General features: G+C 51.7%; 1 long non-coding RNA gene across 1 annotated transcript; it reads right to left on the bottom strand.

Annotated features, from left to right (window-relative positions):
- Positions 1-1965: 1965 nt before the first annotated feature.
- On the bottom strand, positions 1966-7203 carry LOC116663820. The gene is made up of 3 exons (XR_004320183.1): positions 7091-7203; positions 6009-6064; positions 1966-5093 (listed from the first exon to the last, which is right to left on the bottom strand). It is a non-coding gene; the product is annotated as an uncharacterized LOC116663820 (long non-coding RNA).
- Positions 7204-8528: the final 1325 nt, after the last annotated feature.

The following is an 8528-nucleotide window of genomic DNA, read 5'->3' as shown; positions in this document are numbered from 1 at the left end:
TTCACCCTTCCGCAGATCTTAATTACCCCAAAGCCTTCCCAACTGGACACGCCTTAGACATTGAAAATAAAATCTCCTAAATATGTATGTCTTCTCGTGTCTCGGCTTAAAACCGTTCAAAGGCAGCCGCTTAGGTCTCTCTGAGACGAGGCTGTAGTTCAACACAGAATTACAACCCCTGTGACTCACCTGCTCATCTGAGAAAGTCTCAGAAGAATCTGCCTAAATGTTGACTGTAACTTGAACCAGTTGTTTCATTAACTTTAATTTACTGAGGTGGGTAGAGGGGGATAAACTGTAATTTTATGATTCATTGCGTGAAATAGTTAAAAGTTTTTTTCCTCGCTCCTAAATGCATGTTTCTCATTTGAAGATCAAATCCACACACTCGCATCTCAGAGGCTGTAGGTCCTCTGTTTACAGAGCCACCTTCATGGGCCCGAGCTGGCCGGCCCCGCAGGGAGAGCCAGCACCCAGGGCTTCACCTCGCGGGCGGGCAGGCGGTCGGCCATGCGTCAGGTGAGCAGCAGGCTCAGGAGGCAACGTGAGGGTGGGCAGAGGGAGCCCCGGGGAAGGGGTCTGTACCCACTGTGGGGACCTTAGGAGAGAACCAGCAGGTGAAAACGGGTTGCTAGGCAACCTGGAAGCTCCCTCTCTGCTTTCTCCTGCAGCTTCTCTGCAGGCACTCTTACCTAACTCCATGCGGTTCCGTGTCCGCAGACCTCGCTCCCCAGATGCACCCGAGCAGAGTTTTCAGAAACTCCTCCGGCCTTTACAGCCTCATGTCCCCTCTCCCCCCAGCCCTGTTCTGCCTCACCTCTGATAAAAGACAATCTCACGTGCTGTTTTTCTGGAAAATAGCAGCTAAACGACCCCAGGCAGGGATGCTTTTCCTGTCTGGCTAAGCAGCGGCAGGGGAAGTTCTCCAGCCCCATCAGGGCTGAAGTGCGAGGCGAGAAAGGAGCAGGGCACACGCAGGAGCTGGAGCACATGCTAGCAGAGGCACTCGGGCGCGCCGCCGGGCACCCAGTCGGCAGCTGGCCATCGCACGCCTGGCTCCTGCTGTTTCTCTGTGAACAGCGTTCCTGGCTTTTCTATCAGCCCCCGTGGGCCAGGGGACACAGCCTCCCACCTGCCTGTGCACACGTCTCTCCTTTCACTCTCCCAGTCCCTTAAACTGTAAGTGCTCAGGGAGCGTCTCAGACCCTGAACGGGCAGGCAGGACATCGCAACCACCCCACCCCGCCCATGTGCGCCCACACCTGACTAGGCTTTTCTGCCTCTGCTCAGCGTATTCCTTCTTGGCTTCCTTCTCAATCCCCTGCCCTGCCAGGTCTCACCCATGGTTCTGGGTCCCGTCTACTAAACACATTCCCATATATGGGCAGCCAAAGCCACCCGTGGGGACCAGACTGGGTCTCTGAGCCAGCTAACTCAGGAGATTGAGTTGGACTTCTTTGGAATCTTGCCTCCATCCCAAGCTTTGTCAGAGACTCTAGGCCAGATATGCCCAAGGCCATGGCCACCGGGCAGAGACTTCCTGCGAAGAACAGACCCTGTGAAGAGACACTGGGTACCCAGCGCCCCCTCACCTTGATGCCCCCAGGTCTGAACTCCCTCCTGCCCCTCCCACTTGACAACCTCACTCCACCATGAAGTTGTTCCCCCAAGCCACCAACAAGTCATCACCTAATATATCCGGACTAAAAATGACATGACTTCTGCACACAATCAAAGTTGGGATTTGCGTACGACCAGCTCATTCCGGTGCATATTCACAAAAGGGAATAAAAAATAACCTATCAGAGTTATATCCTGTGACCCATGGTCATTAGCAAATTTAACCACAGGGATGCTCTCAGCTCGCGGACTGCAAACTCTAGGAAGCACTCCGTCCTAGTGAGAAGGGTTTGGAACCACAGCCCACACAAAAAAAATGTGTCTCTGGTCCCTGTGCATGGGGGTCCCTTCGGAGGTTACCTGTGCAGAAATCCTAGTCTGTATCAAATGATTTTTTCCATTTTCAAGTTTCTTCCTGTCCCTGCTAATAACGTGCGATTTAATACTTGTTTTAGACATTTTGTTATTTACGGCGAAACCTCCGCTGTGATGTTTACACCAGTAAATCTCCCAGCTTCCTCATACATGTTGCCAAATCCCTCCACCCCCAAATAATCCAAACCCAAAAGCTGCATCAGAAATTAATAACCACGATCATAAATCAAAGTGAAGGTTTTATCCTTCCTTTCTGCATACGACATCCTGACTAAATGAGCACCCCAGTGCACACAGGGCTTATCAAAAACGGGGAAAAAACCTTCCTTAATCAAAGGTATATTTCATCTCTGAAAAATTCATCAGAATGTGTTACAGAATGACTGTACATCTTGAAAATCTCTTTCTGGCACATCTGGAAACTTACGTTTTTTCCCCCATCATTTTATTCAGGAATACAAGCGTTTCTGATTTGCATGCATAAGGCAGTTTCTTCATCTCTTATCTTGTGTGCCACGTGAATGAGTTTCTGTGATCTATGGTTACAATTACTGAAATATGGATTAAGAGTGCCCACATTAGGCAGACGGTTGCTGTGATCAGGAGGCTGCAGGAAATACATCCAGGGCGGGGGCACGCTCGGCAGCTTCCTCCGAGTCCTGCCTGCTGCCTGGAATCGCAGGTTTCAGGAGTACCTGAGCCCAGCCGCTTCTGGGCTTCCTCAGGAGCCACGCTGATAGGTCTCCCTGCGCTGGCAGTCTTGTGCTCAAAGCCGATTACTGAGACGCCATCCTCTGATTCCTATAACCCATCACACTGAATTATCCCCTCTGCTCTGCTCAGGGGCTCTTCCTCTCCTGTCTGAGTGACACACCTGCTGGGTCTTGCCAAGACCGCCCAGGTAGATGCTAAGTGCATGCATTTCTTATACACTGGCTGAAATCAGGGGCCAACATCTCCGGGAAGGGCTTCATCACTGACAGTCGTGTTCATTCTACCTTTTCCCAGCATCTGCGTCTGTGCACAAAATAAACGGTGAAATGTGCAGAAAGCAGTTTGTGTGCAGATGCAAAGTGTGGAAGCTGATGGTTGTCACCACCACCCGCCAAAAGCAGGGTGGCTGGTATCTATGACGGCTGTCATCAGTGAGTGACACCCCTGTCCACTGGGTGGGGGACATCAAGGAGCTCGAAAGATAAAGATCCTTGAGATTGTCCCATAACAGCAGCTAAAAGAGCCTGGAGAACTTCCTCAGACTCAGCTCCCTCGTCTAGAAAATGGAAACGGTACTATTGCCTGGTGTGTTTGCTTCCTGGGGGTGCTGTAACAACACGCCACGAAGCAGGTGGCTTAGGATGACAGAAAGTTATTGTCTCACAGTTCTAGAGGCTGAAGTCCAAAGTCAAGGTGCCAGCAGGGCTGTGCTCCCTCTGAAATCTCACCATTCCCCCCAGACATTCCTTGGCTAGTGGCAGCATCCTCTCTGTGGCTCTCCACATAGTCCTGCCTCTGTCCGTTGTCTGCCTCTGTCTCAATGTCCCCCTTTTATAAGGATGCATAAGCCATACTTGATCAGGGCTCATACTATGACCTCATTTGAACTGGATTGCCTCTGTAAAGACCCTATTTCCGAGTAAGGTCACATTCTGAGGTGCTGGGGGTGAGGACCCCAACACATCTTTTTGAGGGGACAGAATTCAGCCCCTAACCTAGTACCGTCGTGAGACCTGGAGGTGATGCAGGCAGGGCTAGCTCTGGGCTCCACACGTCAATGACTGTCCGGGCCACCCCTCCTCCGCATCCCAGCCCCCGGGGACAGGCAAGCTCCATGTAACTCTGGATGCAGCCTAACTGAGGGGATTTGGTCAGGATTCCAACTCCGTAGCGAGTGGAACATCCTGCAAAATGAGCTGCGGGCATCACAGTGGGTCCCTCGGCTAGATACGCAAATTCAGCTTTCAGACAAGCCTAGAACATATACAGCTGCCCCAAACGGGGCACAACAGGAGTCACGTGTGCTTCTAAATTTGGCACAAAACCTGCTTTCTTCCAAAATCATGAGCAATTATCCTTTGTGAAAAGACCAAGATTGTTCATTGTTTTTCAAGGAAATACAAAAGGGAAAAGAAGAATGAATACAGCTTGACGATTACAACCTGCTGTCGGGGTACACGCCCGCACCAGGTGATGAGCGCTTGGAGCAGAGACCGGCTCCGAGCACGTCCATCATAAGGCAGCAAGGTGAAGCGTCCGGACTGACGGTCACGGATGAGGGCTTTCAGCCTGGCTCCCGGGGCTGGTTCTGACTCAGCCTGGTTGCACGCAGTAACCGCTTCTGAAGATTTGTAATAAACAGTGCAGTGCTTGTCGCTCTCAGGGACCAGGTCCCAGGCTTTGACTGGGGCCCCGGTCAGGCTGCAGCCGCACCCAAGAATTCTGGATCCGTGCTTACGTGGCGTCTGCATCAAATGCAGCTGCGTGAACCTTCGCAAATCCAACTGTAATTCCAAATGACATGAAACAGGACTCGTGTGGCGCCCCCAACATCTTAGAATTCAGTCGGCTTTTAGCAGCGCTGGCTACCCGCCCTCCTGCCTTGGAACGCTTGAGACAAGCTCCTTTTGGGCCCATGTGGTTTCACTGTCAAGCTGGGAGCAAGTGCAGTAGGGAAACCAGTCCTGCTGGTTCACTGTCCTCACAGACAGCGTGACACCAACTTAAACTGAAATCCTCACTCCAGAGGACGTTCTTCCAAAGGCGTCACGGCACCGGGCTGGCTCAGGGCACACCTTGCAATCAGTCCTTCTTGCTGGTTTCACGATTCCCTTGAAATCAAACCGGATGTCCTAAGGGCGTGTTGCTGAGGGATCTTTTTCCCCTTTGGCCATGATGAGGTGCCTGCCACAAACAATCCCCAGCTAAAATTTCTTCTGTATGAAATCAAAAGTCTTTCCATCCTCTCTGTTCCCCTCAGAGTGATCTGCTGGGAGGGTGGTCAGTACTCCATGAATAGGGACCCAAGATTTTCCAGGTCACTCAGAGCTGGACCAAGCACTCCTGCTTCTACAGGATCCAAACCTTGTGTGGACTCCTGTTTGCTGACGTACAGATTGTCATACAAAGAATAGTTTCAAACGTTAGAAAATTGTAAGCAGTGGAGGACTGGATTCTATTTGTACCGCTTGACTCTAGAGGTCAGTGAACAGACTTTGTATGACATCTCATGGACGAGGGGAAGTAGAGGACTTAGACATGATCTAAGCCAACCCTGTCCCCGGCCTCCCCTCCCTCCTGGCGTCCCCTCCTGGCGTCCCCTCCATCACTCACCTCCATCCTGGGGTCCCGTCCACCATGCACCTCCATCCCGCACCTCCATCCTGGGGTCCCCTCCATCCCACACCTCCATCCTGGCGTCCCCTCCAGCTTCCTGAAGCCAGTCCCAGCATCTGCTAGCCTCCCCAGCCTTCACCTGCCCCCTCCTCTGCCCAGAGCTGCCCTCACTAGCTCTCCTAGGCCCATCAGTAGGATGAAGCCTGACTGTGAAGAGGACAGAGCTTCAGTTTCAGGGCCAGGGGGGCCGAGCAGTGTGTCCCCATGGACATTTGTTGTGTACAGTTTGCAGAGAATGTGTTTGGACCCCAGCTGGTTAAACCCACCACCTCTGTCTGCTCCAACTTCCTAGCCATCCTGCAGCTGCTGCTGGTGGAGGGGCAACTGATTAGTTCTGTGGTCATGGGATCTCTCTCTATGGTTTGTGTCCACTTCCAGGTACAGGTATGTCATTGGTCACCATCCTGGTTTAGGAGGCACTTCTGTGAATCCTTCTACCATCCCTCAGCCGCCCAGTGAGCGTGCTAACACCTGGATTTTGTCAAGCTGGTTACCAGTGTCACCGATGCAGGGAATCCTGAAGGGCAGGCCCTGGACTGGAAATACAGATATGCCTTGCAATCGTACAAGAAAGAATTTTAACAGTTGCTGTTCCAAACTCGACAACAATCCTAAATGTTTACCTGAGTTTCCAGAATTTGTCCCCAGACGCCCCAGTCACCAGTAACGGGTTATGGAGCTGAAAGATACAAAATACATTCCTAGATCATCAAAAATATAAAGCTAATGTTGACCACGCCGGCCAGAGGAGGGACCAAACTGTCTAGTCTCTCTACAGGAAGTAAGCACTCAGAATTATGGCTGAATTCAGACGCGACCAAGACGATGTAGCCAAACGGAAGGGGCAGCAGGAGAGGCGGGGCTTCGGCGGCTACGGAAATCCATGAACTGTGATTCCCAGAGGCATAAAGCAGGTTGTTTCCTTGCATTTTGTGACTGATGTATTACAGACCAGCTTTTCAAAGTCTGCTATTTGTCATGATATCTTTTCAAGTGTAAATGAATACTCGCTTGCCTAAGTTGGTGCTGGCTTTACTTATTTATTCATCTTGTATGTATTATTTTTTTAATGGAGGTACTGGGGGCTGAACCCAGGACTTCGTGCGGGCTGAGCACGCGCTCCCGCTGAGCCGTCCCCTCCCCTCGAAGGTAGTATTTGGAATCGTGTCTTCTCTTTCCTGAAGAGTCCCCTAGCGCTGACGCTGACCCAAACCCCGCGTCCGCCCTGGCGGCAGGGTGTGGGGGCGGGGCCCCGGCCCAGGGTCCGTGAGGAGCCGCCGGTGGTCGGGGGCCCAGGTGCCCACCTTCAGCTTCTATCCCCAGGTACCCAGTGACTGCTCAGCCTGTGCCCAGTCCCCTTGCGGGGATGGGGTGCTGCTCTGAGGCTTGTCTTCTGCCACAGACTTTGACACTTGCCTGGTACTCGCCAGGTCCCCATCCCAGGCCCGAATCGCCACTTCCCCCCTTAGCCAGTGGTTGGGGCTCTTCCTAAAACCAAGCAGACTTTCCCCAGGATCAGGATGGTCACTCCCCAGGGAAGGCTGCTGTGAGCAGGCTTCTGCAGTGCGACTCCAGCTGCTGCGGCCCCTCCCTTAGACGGGACCCCCTGAATATGAAAGAAAATCAACCATCCTCCCTACCCCTCCACTTCCCTCCCAGGGCCTGCCTTTGTTTCCTCAGTAAAATGAGAAAATAAGGGCCCTACCTTCCTGGATTATGGTGCATAATATAATCCACATGAAGCCTTGGGCACGGTGCCTGGAACCGACGGAGCCCTCTTGACGGTTACTCGCCCTGTGGTTGTCATTGTCACTGTTTTCATTAATAAGAAATACTCATATTATTAATAATAATACCCAGTGCACCGTCAACATCACCTAAATCATGGGCGGAAATGTTTCACCGCAGACTATAAATGGCAGAACCCCCGAGGCCAGGGGCGGCCCGCTAACGGGAGAGCGATCAGCCCCACTCCTGCATAGCCACTAATCCCTTACCAATCCAGGGTGATCCCCCGGCTCACACGTCCAAAGAACATCATGAGAAATTTCTCCAAAAATGTTGTTTCGATCCAGATATATGATGTCTACAGAAGGCCTCAGCTCTCGGAGTCCAATTTCCCTGTCAAAACAAGGAAATGAAACTAATCTTGCCTGATTGGCCTTTACTGAACTCCCACTGGCTTCAAATGATCACCAGCCGTCTCCAGAGGCTTATAAACCATCCAGGGAAAGTCGCGTCTGCATTCTCGCTGTGGACCCAGCTCGCGGGCCTGCGGTGGGAGGAGAGGCCTAGTCTCCCTCTGCTACAGACTGTGTTATGTCAGAGTTTTCACACAGACCACAAGCGTCACAGAAACAGCTACCACGTGGGTGCAGCTGGCTAAAACTGGGCCAGATCTGCTCCTCCATCCTGATGATCTGCGTAATTTTCCAGTTGCTCAAAATAGAATTCTGTCTCCATCTAAAAATGCTAGAAGAGAGGGGGGCATGAGATTTTCATAAGGGTGATATTTTTTTTTTTTATTTTTCTTGGAATTTTTTTTTTCTAAAAGACTTGAGACTTTTATTTGAATCCAGCTGCCCCTGGTGCCCTGAAATGTGTTGCAGCGTCTGAATCTAAATAAGAGAAGACCACCCCCAAGTTCTTAGCTCTGTCCCTGCTGTCCAGGACATGGTAAGCTGGGGCCACTGGGCTTCTCTGAACCACCAAGGCCAACCCGGAGCAAATCAGGGGTGGGTTCTGGTGGAGAGGAGGCCACGGCAGTACGGACTAGGGGCGGAAGTGGGGGCCACATGAGCTATTTGTGACCTGGGAAATAAACACGGGAGCAGTGTCTTAGAGGACATCTGATGTTTCCATCTGCCCAGCACCCATTCCCCACTTTGGACATTGACTTCTTCTACAGGACCATCTCTCCTCCATCCTTAGACCACGTTGTTCATGGGGGTCTGACCCACCTCTGGCTCGTGAGCAAAGGCTATGAAGTAGGTCTGGCTAATGAAACGTCACAACTGCTCAGCCAGAGTGATTAATTTAAGATGTGAGGTATGTGACCCAAACCAGCCAACCAACTTAAGTGCCAACCCTGAGACTCTTGCTAAAATTCCTGGAGAAAAGCCTCTCTGCCTGTGGCAAGCCTG

The sequence above is a fragment of the Camelus ferus genome, chromosome 5 (assembly GCF_009834535.1).
Source record: "Camelus ferus isolate YT-003-E chromosome 5, BCGSAC_Cfer_1.0, whole genome shotgun sequence".
NCBI lineage: Eukaryota > Metazoa > Chordata > Mammalia > Artiodactyla > Camelidae > Camelus > Camelus ferus.
Note: the sequence above shows the minus strand (reverse complement) of the source record. Positions and strands in the feature narration are given on the sequence as shown.